The 17,720-nt window shown below is 37.2% G+C and overlaps 1 protein-coding gene across 1 annotated transcript in view; it reads left to right on the top strand.

Moving 5' to 3' along the window:
* The first annotated feature begins 4,420 nt into the window (after positions 1-4,420).
* nedd9.L (neural precursor cell expressed, developmentally down-regulated 9 L homeolog) overlaps positions 4,421-17,720 on the top strand; it is an 84,818-nt gene continuing 71,518 nt past the window's right edge. The window contains exon 1 of the mRNA XM_041566294.1: positions 4,421-4,508. The gene's annotated coding sequence lies outside the window, so the exon portion shown is untranslated. The remainder of the gene's footprint in view (positions 4,509-17,720) is intronic.

Genomic DNA, 17,720 nt, shown 5'->3' with positions numbered 1-17,720 from the left:
GTCAACAACCTCAGCTTGGCCAGTCTTTCCTCATAGCTAAGATTTCCATACCTTTTAGCAGCTTAATTGTCCTTCTCTGTACCCTCTCTAATTCAATAATGTCCTGTTTGAGTGATTGAGATAAAAAATGCACTTAGATGAATACTTCAAATATTTTAATTCAATATGTATCTTACACATTAGTAATATTTTATCTATAATATATGTATGCTTCAGAAAAGCACGGTGGCATTGGAAATACAGAGGTGGCCTGCATTTACTTCTTCTGCTGGTGGGTGGGTCAGGCAGGGGACTGCTAGTGCAACCTGAGGTAAGGTTCTAATGGCATAAGCACTCCTATTTATAGAGTTATACAGGGAATGCACCTCTGCAGGTGAATTCAGTGGATCAGTATGTAGAATGTGCTGGAGGTTGTTTCATCGCACTCCCTCAGGGTATGGACAAATGTTGGCTAGAATCAAAGAACATATCTCAACAGATTCATGACAAAATGCTATGCTCTCTGTTGTGAATCTGTTGGAAGGCACCCCTTCCAGTGCACCCTGTGAAAGGATGTCTTTTAACCCTTTCAAGACACTAAATTGGAGACATTTATATTGTTGTATATATATATATATATATATATATATATATATATCCAACAAAGAGGTCCGCACTCTCAGGTCTTAAAAAATCAAAAATGGTTTATTAGCTAACGGACTAACGTTTCGGCCTCTCCGAGGCCTTTCTCAAAGTACAGATAGATACAAAATGAAAGCAATAAATACCCTTGGTGGCAAGAAAGGTTAATTGGCTGACATCATCATCATCATCACTGTGCGTCAAGTACTAAAGTTTTTAAATAACACATATAAAACATATTTTGATATCACATTAAAAATTTGAGACACATTTGTATTAAAAACCCCCATTTTAACCAAATAAGGAGTAAAATCATATTATGTAACAATGTAGCAAACTGAGTTGCAAATACTTCTTTAACAACGCACAGACAAACTGGCTGTCTTGTTTATGTTACATAATATTGTAATATGAGTATAGATGAAAGGTCTAGTGTTTATAGTCCCCCAGATGCATTAACTATAAATATAGCAGAAACCTAAGAAATAAATATATACATAGTGGATGCAGTCCCGAAAACAGGTCAGGTGTCCTTGCTATGTGCTAGTTTATGCAGCACCAACCTCCCCTTCCCAGTGTGTCAATATACTTCTAACATTAACCCATCGATAGTATGTCAATAATGTATTAAATAGATAAGTGCCTGTAAGATCACCCATCATCCCACAAGTGAAAGTGTGTACTAACTCTCTCATATGCCACCAATACGTGTAAATAACCCCTTAGATTAAAGATATTACCGCTGCCCGTGTTTTCAGTATATCACAATGAGCATAATGAGCGGCTATATATACTCAAAGAAATGTGCATATAAATTTTCATATCCAGATCCTCAATCGAGATATGTATGTCATTCAAAATATAAATAACAATAAATGCATGAAAAAATGGAGAATGTGAAAGAAAAAAATAATAAAAAATGAAAAAAAATGCAAAATATATATAAAAAACCCCAAAGTCCGTAAAGTAATGTGAAGAAATCCCCAAGTCTTGTGGGCCATATTATTCAGTCCAAATATCCATAACGTACAAAACAACCATATGGTAGCCGTAGGTATAATCATCTGGGTTAATGGGGTGGCTTACACTTCTGGGCAACGGGACTTTACTTATTTCAACAGCAAACATTAACTTATTACACCTTAGCTGCTTAAGTGGTTAACACTTGTCGAATCCTGTGCAGAGGAAGAAAAAATACAATTCCCGTAGTGTAGGGGTAATTTCGTCCCAGTACACACGCACCACAAAGGTGGACGACCGGATCCCCACCGGGAGACAGCTGTCAGATGCAGCTCCACCGCACAACAAAAGCCGGGGCCCGGTAAGTGTAATATATCACAGGGCTCACCACTGAACGCCGGCTTCAGGATTTCAAATACTCACGCGCCTTTGTATAGACGCAGCACTGTAGCGAGTCATACAGACCCGTATATGTGGAGCAGTTTTCTTAGCTTGTAACACGTTGTGTGCGGTAGCCATCAATTTAGTTGTAGCGCCATCCATACAGCGGGTCATACCGGTCTATATCCAAGGTTCAGTAGCTTGAATCAATGTCTGTATATGTATATATATATATATATATATATATATATATATATATATATATATATATATATATATATATATATATAATATATATATATATATATAGATAGATATTGCTTGATGATAAGACTACCATGGTATTTTTGTTTATTAATGAGAGCCTGTTTTCATTTATTCCTTGGCTTTCTCATGGTGTGCGGCACATAATTATTTCAAGACATCAGTGGCAGACAAGTAGATCTACTCAAATAAAAAAGCAAATATATAAATGTTCCAGAATCCATGTTGAAATTCTACATTCCTACAAAGCATTTAACATATTATCTGTGATTACACCATTAGAGTCAATAAGCAAGACATATTATTTATTTATATTTTCTTCCTTTTTAAATAAAGTTACCTGTGTTCTTCTTTCCCATATCATTAATGATGTTTTAACGAGCACAGGACTGAATTAAAATGGTAATGTCATAAAAAGAAGCACATAAACCCTCTAGGCAGGATGTGGTCAACATATCCAGTTGGGCAGCAGTGCTATCAGAGATACACATGTAGTGACATAGATCTTGTTTACTTTTTTCTTAACTGAGGACATGCTGGGAATAACAGGTCGGGAATAGCAGATAGAGCCACAGACTGAAGATTGTGTATAAGCAGCTTGCTTTACTAAAAAACAAAATATATATGCAGCCATACTAACATTATGTTTAATTGTATCCAGCATTAGGCATGTAAGCTAGGAGCGATGAGTTGTATATGCAGCATAGTGAAGCAAAAATGTAACTTGCACATGTATTATTATTATGTACAGATGGTTTTGTAGGGCTGGGATTTTTAACAGAGTAACTTCCTTGGCAATTACATTAGAATAACTCTTCAAATCTAATTGTCCCTGATGTGTAAGGGTAGGGACACACTGGGCGATTTGGGGAGTTTTAGTCGCCTGGCGACTAATCGCCGCGACTTTTCTCCCCGAATGCCTCCCCTCGCTCTGCGCCTGGCTAAAATGAAAAATCGCCTGCGCTAATCACACGCGGCGATTCGTTTTCCGAAGTCGCCCGAAGTTTCCTCGTGAGGCAACTTCGGGCGATTTCGGAAAACGAATCGCCGCGTGTGATTAGCGCAGGCGATTTTTCATTTTAGCCAGGCGCAGAGCGAGGGGAGGCATTCGGGGAGAAAAGTCGCGGCGATTAGTCGCCAGGCGACTAAAACTCCCCAAATCGCCCAGTGTGTCCCTACCCTTAAGGTATGTACTAATCCTTAAAGACGTCAGTCATTAGCAACCACATAAACACATATTCTACCTACTTAATTACTAGCAAATTGGTGGATACAGCAGGCCCCACGAAAACCTTTTGGACTTTATATCAACTTCTCTTTCTCCATTGAAATTATTTCACATTGGAAAATGAATGGGAACAGCAGGCATGTGTAGAATATGAAGCAAAAGAGGAATTGGAAAACAGAAAAAAAAGTAAAAATGTTAGGTGGAACACGTAAAGTTAACAACAAGAAGCAGAATATTCCTGCAGAAGAATATGCACTCACTTGCTACTGAACTAAACTGACTATATACTGAACATTGTTATTGGCAAGGTATTTTGACTTGGACTTTCCTCACAGTTTTGCCAATATTTTTATTTTATCTTTTGCTGCAGATGTAGATGGTTAAATTATCCACTTACTTGAGGGGCACATATGAATGTAAGTGGAAGGCTTCTGCATCCTGGATGCATGGATGGCATATATATATACATATATATATATACAAAGTTCAAAGGTGCACTCCGTTTACATATATATATATATATATATATATTAGCCTATCTCTGCTAATGGTAAATGTGTCCCTTGTTCATAGCAGGAGGAGCTGTTTTGTATTTTGCACTGCAATGCCAACTTGTTATATATATATATATATATATATATATATATATATATATATATATATATATATATATATATATATATATATATATATATATTTATAAGCAAGTGCCTAGGGCATTTTAACCCTAGAACCCAACTGATAAAACTGGACCTGTATTAGAGTGAAACAAAAATCCCCCTACTAACACCATGTCATTTCAGCTGAAAAAACTCAACTGTCAACAACTTCAGAAAAATCAACTGAGTGTGAAGTTAGCTTGAGTTTTTACCGGAAGGAAAATGCTTGTGGTTAAGAGTAGACAGTTTTTTTCCCTCTAACATTCTGAGTAAATCAGCACTGGTGAGCATTACTTCTGAAGGCAAGGTGCACATGTTGTGTCTTGCTGTTAATGACTACAAAGCTGAAACCTGTATGCCACTTACAGTTTAAGTCAAAGAAAGACGTATAGATGGTAAGTGCCCCTTTGCTTCGCTTTGTGCACATTTCGAAACTGATATTTAATCACCTACTCGTTTCACTATACTGCCTCTGTCTCAGTTTCAGATAATTCATCTCCTTGCTGTTAAAGAGTCTCTTTCTCTGAAAACATTTCAGGTTGCCGACATATTGATAGGGAACGCTTCCTGGCTTTCACGAACCCTGCCTGTATTTTTATTTAAATCCTGCTGTAAAAATATGCTTCTTGTGTGGGCTTTATACAAAATCATAACAGGTTATAGGGTATTACAAAGTGTAGAGCACATAAAAGTAAAAAATTTATTTTCTGCACACACAGCCAACCTTAAGCAGAAATATACAATAATTTTTATTTTGTAAGTGTAATGGTTGCATTTTCTTTTCTACCCAATATCACCATATTGCCTGAATTTTAGCTACAATGAAAAACAAGACAAAGTCCATGAAATATGTTAAATGTTGCAGAATGTGCTTTTTGTATGTAGCAAGGGAAATTATGTTTCATATGTTTATGTGACCCACCTCCACTTTAAGGGCCTCGGTATACTAAGGGGGTTATTTATTAAAGCTAGAGTTTTACGAGTATAGTTTCACTAAAAAACTTGAATTTTTCATGATAAAAACTCAAACTTGTCAAGATTTATGCCCAGAAGCTGCTATAAGCCTGAATCCGAAAATACTCCAGATAAAACTTGTCACGGTCACGTAGAAGTCAATGGCAGACCATTTAACCATTTGAAGATGTTTTTTTGCCTTATGCCTTATGATTTCAGTATTTTTAGCCTATAACTCGATAAATTTGAGGTATTAGAGTTTTTTTCCCCAGTTGCATTCAAGCATTTTACATTCGGGTATTTTCATAAATAAGCAAAAATTTGAGTTGTGATTTCATACCTCCCAACATTTTGGACATAAAAAGAGGGACAAAAAAGTTGGTGCGCCTAGCGTGGCACAACTTTGACCATGCCCATTTTTGTGGCCACACCCCCTAATTACCACGTTCATTTTACAAAATTTGGCAGGTTATGAAAGTTTGAACATATTTCTTTGGCTTTTTCAGTTATTCACAATATCATATATCAGGTTTGCACACTCAAAAAAACCTTTTATATAAGACTCGGGTGGTATCACAAAAAATGTTTTTACTGTTTAAAAGAATCAATTTGGCAATTACAACAATGTTTACAAAGACAGTCCAGCATATATAACAGTAACATACATACAACCCAATGGTGTGTACACGACAAAAGGAAAGCAACAAGGAGCGGATACACCTGCCAAAAATGAGAATAACCCCAACGTTTCGGCACACAGCCTTTGTCAAGGGGATTCTGATGTGCAAGAAGAACGCCAAACAAATAAATACCCTATTCAATTATGCGTCAATTCTTTTTTTGAGTGCTGACTGAACTTCCGGGTTGGTGATATCACATACGCCGTCAGTTCCGCGGATGTTTTTTTCAGTAATTACAGTTTTACTAATGAAGGTGAATTGCCCTTTAAGCTGTGAGTCATTTCCCAAGGGACCTGTTTTTTTTTTTATCTTGTTACAATTACTTATTTCCTTATCTCGAAATTGTTACAATTTCTTATTTGCTTATCTTGAAATTGTTACAACAGTGGCTGTTCTGGGCTCTCTGCCAAAAGCCAATTAAGTTAGAAACTGTGTTTCTGCCTGTTCAGTGCAGAGAAAAACTGGACTTTCCAGTACAAATGGGCGACTGAGGGTTGATCTGTCAAAAGAGGGACTGTCCCTCTAAAAATGGGACAGTTGGGAGGCATGTGAGTTTATTTGAGGTAGAAAAAACCTCACAAGCTAGTCCTTTGATAAATAACCCCCTAAGATTTTCCTGAAGATTTGTGCTTAGTTCAGGGAAACATCTAGGCTGACAGATTTATATTGCTTTGTTTGCTTCGGCTGTGACTAGGCCTGAATCATGTCATTTTCTGCTATTTCCAAGTGACCAGGCCACCAAAGATCTCATATCATGTAGACTAGTCAACAAGAGTACATCACACTTTATGGCTTTGTTTTGACTTTACAGGGCTATAAGTGCACAGGTGTATGCATTACATACAAGCTATTACTGGAAAATCAGTGGCCTGTGCAAAAAATGTGTATCCAACTTTTTATAAGCTGAAGTCTCTTTACCTCTGGGCTACACTGCAGCCTGATTCTTACGCCTTCCTTTTCTATCTGCTTATGATGGTCAGGTGTAGCTCATTGTCTGCAGATCTGAACATGTCCTTCTGCAGGTGTTGATAGGTAGATACTTTCTTGCTGATCCTCCTGCCATTAAAGTTGTGGAGCAGTTTGGTGCATGGGAGGTTAATTTGTGGCTATGTTCCAGATCAATCCATTTACCCATATTCCCATTTTCTCATCTTAATAAATAGGTCATTTTGTTAGTGAAACAACAAAAACATGCATGTTTCATACTTTTATAAACATGCCCAGGCCAGATCTGTATCTGTCACCTTAATACTATACTCATGTTCCTAAATACAAAGTACATTTCTTGGGGTGTACTACAGGTATGGGATCCATTATTCATAAACCTGTTATCCAGAAAGTTCTGAATTATGGAAAGGTTGTCTCCCATAGACTCCATTTGATCCAATTTTTTTAAAACTATTTCCCTTTTCTCTGTAATAATAAAACAGTATTACATTGTAATTGATCCAAACTAAGATAGAATTAATTCTTATTGGAAGCAAAATCAGCCTATTTAATGTTTAGATGATTTTCTAGTAGACTTAAAGTATGAAGATCCAAATTACAGAAATATATGTTATGCAGAAAATCCCAGGTCCTGAGCATTATGGATAACAGGTCCCATACATGTATCTCCTTACAAATACATTGGTGACTTGAGCACTATTTACAATATCATCCTGAAAAGGTTTTGCACTTGGCCATAAGTAGGCTTTGAACACACGTAAAACTGCACTTTTTTATAAAACATTTACTGTTAAAAGTTTGATTATCAGTGGGTAAGAAATATACACATGGGAAAACTCTAGGCCTAGCTTCTATCTCAGTGTCAATTCCCTGCTAAATAAGTTAAATATGCCTTTAATCAAGGTAAAAAGTTGAAAGGCACATCTCTATGGACTGCCTCTTCTTTACCTCCATTGCTATGCATATTTGTTTGTATGCAAGTTATGGGGGGTTGTATAGTGTTCTAACAGAGTTTTAGGGTGGTCGTGTATGGAAAGAACTGCTCATTTAGTCAAGTTGTCAAAGGCTTCTAGCTACCTACCTTTGGATTTTACCTGCATATGATATGTCTGTGAAGGTTGTTATTCATCCAGGTCATGGTATCTCTATAGTAATTAGTCAAATCAACTGGATTTACTGGATTTTTCCTTGAAGATGTTTCGCTAGTCATCCAAATGGCTTTCTCAATTCAGAATGCACATGATCTCCTTTATATGAAGTATTCATGTAGAACCTAGCATACATGTAGTTCAGGACCAGACTGGTAATCTGTGGGTTTAGGCAGATGCCAGAAGGACTGCTGTAAATTGCCATGGACAGTCACTTTTTATTCATCTGGTAGGGGGCTGTTAAGGCCTCTGTGTGGGCTATCTTGATTCTCAATCCAGACCTGATGTAGTTAGACATGCAGAATTCCTATTGTGCATACGCTGATTGAAACATGGATTGCAAACCCCGCTTCTCTGTATTGTTTGTTACAAAACGCAGTTACAATGAAAGGAAATGTTTATTACTTAAAAAATCCAGCTATCCAAATTTGGATAAAAAAACAACTGGGGAAGCTGTAATGTTTTACTAAGCTGCCAATTTAATTATGATGACTAAATATGTTTAGAGTTTCATTATGTGTTGGAATTATGTGTTGTTATTAAGAAATTATGAAATTTTAACAATTGTATTCCAAGTAATTTTTAGACCTACAAAAGCCTGCTGCATTTATCAAAGTAACTAGACACGAGCCAGTATATTGTAACACTGGAAAACACTTTTTATACATTTGATTCATCATTTTCTTGGAAAAAACTTTTAGCACACAAGTGGTAAGGAACAGAACTTTCATTCAAGCCCATCTTCCTATATTTTACCAATCAGAAGTGACCCCAAGGCAATTTGATAACTTAAAGGGGTTGCTCACCTTTAAGTTACCTTTTAGTATGACGTAGAGAGTGATATTCTGAGACAATATGCAATATGTTTTTATTTAATTGGTGGTTTTTTTTTAGTTATTCAGCAACTCTCTAGTTTGCAGTTTCAGCAGTCTCATTGCTAGGGTCCAAATTACCCTAGCAACCATGCATTGATTTAAATATATGAATAGAAGAGGGCCTGGATAGGAAGTAATATAAAGTATAAATAACAAAACATTTGTAGCCTTGGAAAGCATTTGTTTTTAGATGGGGTCAGTGACACCCATTTGAAAGCTGGAAACAGTCATAAGAAGAAAGCAAATAATTAAAAAACTTAAAAATAAATAACGGAGACCAATTGAAAGGATGTTTGGCATTGTCCATGCTATAACATACTAAAAGTTAACTTAAAGGTGAACCACCCTTTTAATGGCCAGCCGTAGGACCATTTTCTTGTAGCACTTAAATCCAAAACATGGCCTGTAGAGTCTTGAGAACACATGAGAGGAGCAGGGGTGCTTCGCCAATGAGGTGAGTTGAGGCTGTCGCCTCAGGCGGCAGCGCCCCACTAGGTACCAGGGGCAGCAAAAATGCTGCTCCTGGTACTTTAAGAGCGAATTTCCGGGGGAGGGGGGGCAGCAGCAACTGCTGCTGCCTCAGGCGGTGAAGGGACCAGGATCACCCCTGGAGAGGAGTATACTGAAAGCATCAAAAATGTGCATGGTTTTGACTCCACAATGGTAATCTGAACAGTCCCTTATCAGCATTGTACTAAGATTATTAGTACGATTAACCTTGCATTTTCTCACTCAATAAAAAAAAGGATTTCAACCCTTTCTTAAAACTACCTACTGCAGTGGTCCCCAAAATTTTTTTACCTGTGAGCCACATTCGGGCCCGGACTGGCCATCTGTGGGTTCTGGCAAATGCCAGAAGGGCTGCTGTATTGTTCATAGAAAGTTACCATAGAGTGGGCTGGTTGGGGGCTATTTGGGCTGGTAGGGGGCTGTTTGGGCCTCTGCGTACTTGGAATGGCAGGGCCTATTTTGACTCCCAGTCTAGGCCTGCCCCACATTCAAAAGTACACAAGCCAAGTCCCTGGGGATGCAAAAGAAGGGCTGTGATTGGCTATTTGGTAACCCCTATATGGTCTGGCAGCCTACAGGAGGCTCTGCTTGACTTACACCTAGTTTTTATGCAACCAAAACTTACCTCCAAACCTGAAATTCAAAAATAAGCACCTACTTTGAGGCCACTGGGAGCAACATCCATGTGGTTAGTGAACAAAGTGTAGCTCGAAAGCTACTGGTTGGGGATCACTGACCTACTGTATCAGATGCTTCAAGTATCAAGTGCTTCAGTGAAATAATTCCATGTTAACACATGTTAAAATGAAAACACCTCTCTCTCTCTCTCTCTCTCTCTCTCTCTCTCTCTCTCTCTCTCTCTCTCCCTCCCTCTCTAATCTCAAGGCATGCCCTCTTGATTGATAATGGCCTAATGCAATAATGTTTCCTGTATATGTTTATCTGTAGTATCAGATGCGTCTATAAAATGCTATTTAGTTTGAGGAAGGTTTTGCATACCAACTAATCTATTTTAGTCCCATCAACTGAATTTGATGGATGTGTCCCTGACCTTTCAAATAAGCTGATCACCTTTACTTTTCCTGGAGCTTTCCCGATCCTGCAGGAAATATGCAACAGAGGTCATATTGTACAAAGTGTATGTGAAGTTTTTAAAGGGTGTGGTAACATTTAGGAGTCTTGTGCAAATGTGCTACAGTACTGAAATGTTTGGGAATGTCTAAATATGTCACTCTGATGTATTGGGCTTGTCTCTCAGGCTGAGTGTGTGAGCCCTTTCTTTCTAAAACAATGATGTACTTATAAAGTTTACCCATGCTAAATAAAGATCTCACTGCAGGTTTTGGCATCTAAATATCCTAGTTTTACTGAACACCAGTAGCGTTCGTTGAGGGGGGGGCAGGCCCTGGTGCGTGATGCGCAGCTGGGCCCCGCCCCCCTCTGTAACGCCGCATTAGCCCGCATTTCTCATTGGTGCACGGACTGCCGGGGGGCCCTGAGGGGGTGCGGGACCGCTCGCACCCCCTGCTCCCCCGGTAGTTCCGCCACTGCTGAACACATCAAGAAATTACTGGATAATTTGTAAAAAAAAAAAAAAAAAAAAAAGAAAGAATTTTAAAATTTGCAAGAGGAAAGGGTAGTAAGGCAAATAAGGTTAAGCAAATGGAAGAGAGGGGGAAAAATTATTTTTGATAAAGTAAAAAACTGTACCAAAGAGTAAATCCATTTTAATGGCTGACTGGAGGGTATTTGAAAGGCCAAGCTGTATTTCTGACAAATAATTTCAGGGTCCTGCTGAGATTCATTATTTTTCAAAAGTGTAAGTGAATTATAATTCATTAATGCATGTGTTTATGACAAGTGAGTCCAATGGCCCTGCAGCTACTATTCAGCTGTAACACTAAGCGACCAACAGTGTGACAGTTTAAACATTTATTTTGCTATTTCTCCAATAAAGACCCTACTATTTGTATAGTTCTGAGCACCTTCTGTTTTATTTGTGCCAGTGTTTAATGTGGAATGGTATGACATAATTTGGGGTTATGACTATTTCAGAGAAATAAAGGGGGGGCATTTATGATGAGCACATCCCTTAGTACTCATACATAATGTCCTTTTTCCATGGGAATAGCTGGACTCTGCACCTTGTGCCAGCTAGAATGTCTATAGCACAAACACTGCTTAAATGACCCCTAAAGTCTTAGAGATAAGCAAAACATATATATCAAGAACAATGTAAGTGCAGCCCAAATGAAAGTTTCTGGTCATGCGTGTAAAAGATGCAGGTGTCTTGAATCAAGAGAGTCCATGTTGATGGCGTGGGTAATGATTTATTTCCACTATTATTGCAAGGAGGGATAACGTGATCCCTATATTAAGCTCTCACCTCCTCCAGTTTGGTAACTGTTCATTGAGGCATAATAAATGAAAGCAGTTCAATATACAGAGAAGGAGAGAATTATAAACAGGAGGCAGTGAAACACAGTTATTTAATTACAATTATCAACAGTCCTCATTTTCTGTTATAAAGGCATTTGTATATGTATTTTATATAAGCGAGTGTATTGATAGGACTATATTTATATAAATTATAAATAATCCCAATTTTTGAAAATGATTTCCTTTTTCTCTGTAATAATAAAACAGTACCTTGATTGAAACTAAGATATAATTAATCCTTATTGGAGTCAAAAATAGCCTATTGTTTTTTTTTTTAATGATTACATGATTTTCTAGTAGACTTAAGGAATGAAGATCCAAATTACAGAAAGATCCATTATACAGAAACACCCAGGTCCAGAGCATTCTGGATAACAGATCCCATACCTGTATAATACATAAATATATATATAAATAAAAATATATGTACAGTATATATACTGTATATATATATATATACTATATATATTAACAAACTGACTATATATATATATATATATACACACACACACACACACACACTGGTGGTTGAACTTGATGCTTGATGGACTTTTGCCTTTTTTAGACCCAAATTAAATGCCTATGTCGAATATAGTTCTATATATAGTTCTGCGTTATTATCATACCTCAATAAATATATTTATAAAAAGCAAAAGTAAGATAGATAAGGACTGTGTGCAATCTGGGGATGTGCTGATGGGCAAGTTACTCTTTTTCTAATAGTTTAGTATCTTAGCTAGTAGATGTGGCTGTGGGATTACTTCCTGATGACAGGGTCAGTTTAAGGTAAAATACAAAATGTTGTAATACTAACTCGAGTTACTCCTTACAGACTAATACTGCTAACATCAGGGGAAGCAGAATATTTTAAGATTGTCTACTAGAAAAAACAGGTGTTAACTGTGACTAGTATTGATCCATCAAAATAACCTACATGTTTGTGTAGGTTACTTGTAAGAGCACTGGTTTCTTCCACTGGTTCAAAAACACAATGGCAGGTTTATTTATTTGTGTGCCTATACAATGGAACAGGGAATAAGATGCATGATTAGACAAATGAACTATATAAAGTGTTAGGTAATTAATTGGCACTACATAAATAAAGGACAGTAATAGGACTAGGATGAACTGAAACACTTTCTAATGAGGAGTCAATATGCTGAATGTACTTATACTTTTTAAGTACACATATATATATATATATATATATATATATATATATATATATATATATATATATATATATATATATATATATATATCTATATTGTAAGCTAGTGGGCCCACTTCTGTATTAGTATTTGCATGTTATGTGTATGTTTGAAGCATACATCCATTTATTTTACAGCTCTGTGCAATATGATGGTGCACTATAAACCAATGATTTCAATAATAATAAAGTGATTTTTTTCAACTATTTACCTTATACTTAAAATAACTGCAGCCAGAAACATGCATTAATATGGTTGTGCTCTGAGAATGAATGCCCTAGATGAATAACAGTATATGCATTTATAATATATGTTTGTAGGCAAGGACAGGGCCACATTTATTTATGGCTGGAAGGAATTTATATGCAGGCTGTAATAACTATGTCAGCAATTATCTCTGATTTAATAGCCCCATATATTGAAATGTTACTCATATAAATCATACAGCAGATATATATGAAGAAAACTGATAGAGATGATGGAATAAACAAGTGTTTATTAGGTATACATCATTCAACCATTTTACTTAGCCAATACTAAATCACAGAACAGTGACAAGCTTGAGTGCTGTATATTCAGTAAAACTATAATAAACATACTAATTACAATTATGAACTGAGAATAGAAGTGTGATAGGAAAACTTGCAGCTGTGGCTTATCTACCAAAGTTCACTAGTGACGTTCTAGAAATAGATAGGTGCCCTAAATGATGACCTTGTGTAAAAATTTCCCCTATAATAGGTCTCTGCTCGCTCCAGTGTAGGTCACTGGTTCTCAAGAAATGGTCAGGGGTTGTCATGATCGGATTTCTTCTTCTCACAAATCCCTTTACACACCTTTCAGAACATATTTGAAAAACAATGTTTGACATTCTCAGCATAAAGTTGTGTACAAAAAAGGCGGAATTATAATTGCTTCCTACTTTAGTTAATAGGAAGCATCATGGCACATGCATATGATTATTTCCCCAATGGCAACATTTCGCAATTGGCAGTGCAGTTTGACTAAACTGGAAGCATCTACAGTTTCTCAGCATTTTATCCTTGGAGTTTTCCCAAAAATGTCTTTATAGGCAATATTCAAAAGGAAATTAATTTCTTAGCTTCATTTTATCATTATTATGATTATTAATACATATTCATAAAGCACCAACATATTCCGCAGCACTATACAGTAAATAGGTGTATGCATTGAACATAAAGATTATATTCAAAAATACAATCGGTAACTGTAAGAGATTACAGTCCAAATATTTAATCAAAGGCTCCATAACTGGGTGTAACAGCTTCTTTGGCAACTGGATTAATCAACTGTTATATCAAATAGAGAGAATATAACAATAATATAAAAACTGACTCCATACTGCAGGATGAAACATATTTACTCCCTCTAGAGTTCCTGGCTGTTGAATTTCCTGACCCAGGTCATGCATCTGTGTACAGATCAGTTGTAATGGTGCCACGATTATCTGAAACCTCTGAATAATACTGAGACTGTTAGATAACTTGAAGTGTCTTAATATAGACCAGTTTTCAGTTAATCAGTAAGGCAACTTCACAGAAGTGTTTCTCGCACACTGATAGCGCAACCCTTTGGTACTTTTACACTTCAATATTTAAACTGATTTTTTTTTACAGCCATCTGTCTGCCTTTTAATCTGGAGCATTAGTCTTAATCAGGGGGTGCAGTGAGTGTTAGGGCTTGCTGAATTATACAAAAAACAGAGCAGAAAGCCACAACAGTCTTGCAGGTTGATAAGTGGCACATGGCACTATTAAAATTCAACCTTTTAAATAGAAATAATGATCTGTGCCACTTCCTTGGTGCTCCAGATTTTAACTCATTCAATTGCAAAACTGCAATAATAATGCAAAGGCTCATATATAGTATTTAATTACTGCATATTGTGTACCAGTGTCGATGCATATTGTTTGCTCTGATGAGGGTGGAAATGGTGTAATTTTTAGCATGCAATTCATTAGGTGCACATTACTTGTGTATGTAACATGGAACCCTGGAAGACAAACATCCTCAAACCATAGTGTTAATTTGCAGGATTTTGTGCATTTATGCCTCCTGTCATGTGCGCCATGCAGCTTATTCTAAAATCAGACACAACAAGGAGAAAACATAGAGGGGGCATGGATTGATGGCTAGGCCACAAAGTCCCGGGCCTAGGGTGGCAAATTATTAGGGGTGGAATGTTGCCCGGCCTCTTGCTGAGGAGCTCCACAGTGCTGCGGCGTGTACGCTTGTGCGTGTGGGGGGTGGGCAGCAAACACTAGGACCGCGAGGCCTAGTAGCGCCCGCGATCCGAATCCAGTCCTGTGCAAGTACTTTTGTCAGTACCACTTGGATGGACACACTTCTGCACTTTCTAATGCAACTTTTTGGTTTAAATAAGCCCTTCACTTCACATGTGAAGTGTTATAAAATATGGACTTATTATGTCTAGATTTATTAGCACTTGTATACTTAGACTCAGGGAAGAAGTGCAAAAGCAATAAGAGTCGTAATATTTTGTCCCTTTTGTGCTCATGCAGACAGCACTTCTTCCCTGGATCAATCGGGGCTCATCACCTCATGCCGGATAATAATCAAGCACAAAATGCAGGCCATCCCTGTCCTTATTGACTGCCATGCCTGTATGGTATTCACCCACTAGATTATAAACTCTACAGGACAGGAGCTTTTTCCTACTGTTTCTCTGATCACATGGCACATAATCAGTTTTATTTAGGCGCTAAGTAACTGATTCTCCTGGCCTGTGATTGCATACTTACCCGCCCCACTGCTGAGGAGCTGTGCCCACCTCATTCTCCCCATAACCTGCATATTGGCCTCTAGGAGCTGCACTGGGGATAGGAAATTTAAAAGCTGGCAAGTCCCGCTGTGCAGCATGTAGCCCCTAAAACTTTGCTGCTCTAGGCCGGGGCAAGTTTTGTTTGTAGGGAGTTCAGAAAAGTCTAAAGTACAATGTTATCTTGGGCCAGACACTGAGAAGTGTACTGTAGGATTGCTTTCCTTTTTATGTGCAGATCAAAGCAAAGCAGTTAAAAGAGTGTGCAGTTACTGTCTTGTGACAGCAGCCATATAAACCTTATCTACTAAGCTTGTCAACAGGACCTTAAGAAACTCAAATTGTTTGACACAGAGAGGTATAGCCTCCTTTAGGGCATGGTGCTCGGTTTCCTCGTGAGGCAACTTCTGGCACCTTTGGAAAACAAAACGATCCGAGTGCCATCCCGTCGTTGATTCACATTCTTGCTGGCGGGAAGGCATTTCGGGGAGATTAGTCACCCGAAGAAGAGGAGATTTGCCGTTGGGCGACTAATCTCCCCGGAATGCTACATGTGCCGCCACCCTTAATATAGTATATAATGTATGTATGGTCCTGATATAGGATACTACAATATGTTGGGACACTACAAGTTTCAGAAATTTAAAAAAATGAAATATGTATCAATGAGTCAATATAAACGTAGTGGAATTTTACATTTTCAGATTTTCAATTACACAGTTTGCTGTGAATGCAAATAGTCCTTTCTCTTCCATTATTGCCATCATCAACCATAAATAGTTTGCAGGTTGTTTTGAACTTATTTCCAGTTCATTACCTGAGAATTAAAATGAACAATGGTGGGATAGTTTAGTTTAATTTCTCTTAGCATGAGATCATTTTTCAGAAGACTGCTGAACCCAAGCAGATTTCCCAGCAAGTCTGAATGAAGCTTGTTTCTAAAGTGTTGTGTGACCAGTTCATTCAGACCTCATTTAGCAATCAAGTTATTTTTAAACCCTGAGGTTTCCTTCTCCAAGTAGTGTAAATAAAGCTTATGCAGTGACATGAAGAGAAGTTTATATACTGGGTATTAAAATGAAAGATTTGTACTTTGCTCCATTAAAAACTGTTATGGCTCCTTCTAAACCATAATACCATACCATAATTACTTAGGATTTTTAGAAATGGGCTCCACTAAGCCTTGTTAACCTGGGTCTTGCCCACTTTTTAATAGGAGGATAAGTCTAAGAATGGTTTCCAGTGTTTTTTTAATACAGTATATTATTGTCTGATGTAAGCTTTAATAATGAATTAAATGTATGCTTTATTCTAAATCAATTATGTTAAAAGGTGTGTATTTTGCAAGAATATGCTTCTCCCCATTTTCTTTATTTATTTTTATATCATTGTCTATTATTATTATTATAATTATTATGTATTTTTGGAGCGCCAACATATTGCTCAATGTAACATCATGTTTTTAAAATTCTTTATTATTATTATCATGTATTCATAAAGTGCCAACATATGCATCAAAACTGTACAAAAATGGGATTATACATTAAATATACAGATTTACATACAAAGCAACCAATAACTGATACCACATAGCTAATAACCAATAACAGAAGAGGTAAAGCCTGGTCAGGTGGAAAACAGGGGTGTTCAGAATGCCCGATTGTCACCGCTTCTATAGTAGAGGATCAACGGGGTCACACTGGCAGTGATGGGTCTACACTTAAACAAAATATGTAGCTTGATATATAATTTTTGTATGATCTACTGGTGTATTTAAATATACACTGAAAAAATACATTCAGCTCACTCAAAGATTATCATAAATATGGTTACATATCCGCATAGCACTAGTAAAGTACATTTCCTGTTTTCTCTTGCAGATTTTAGCAAAGTCATAATTGTCAGCCTAATCTCTTGCCTTTCAAGTCCCTTTTCAACTCTTAAATCATTTGTCTGTGGCACCAACTGATTATAAATACCCCTATAGAACATGGAGAAAAAGCATCCAGCTAGGGAAACTATATTGCAAGGCTTCCACCATG

Source organism: Xenopus laevis, chromosome 6L (assembly GCF_017654675.1).
Source record: "Xenopus laevis strain J_2021 chromosome 6L, Xenopus_laevis_v10.1, whole genome shotgun sequence".
Classification (NCBI taxonomy): Eukaryota; Metazoa; Chordata; class Amphibia; order Anura; family Pipidae; genus Xenopus; species Xenopus laevis.
This window is presented reverse-complemented; position numbering and strand designations above follow the sequence as displayed.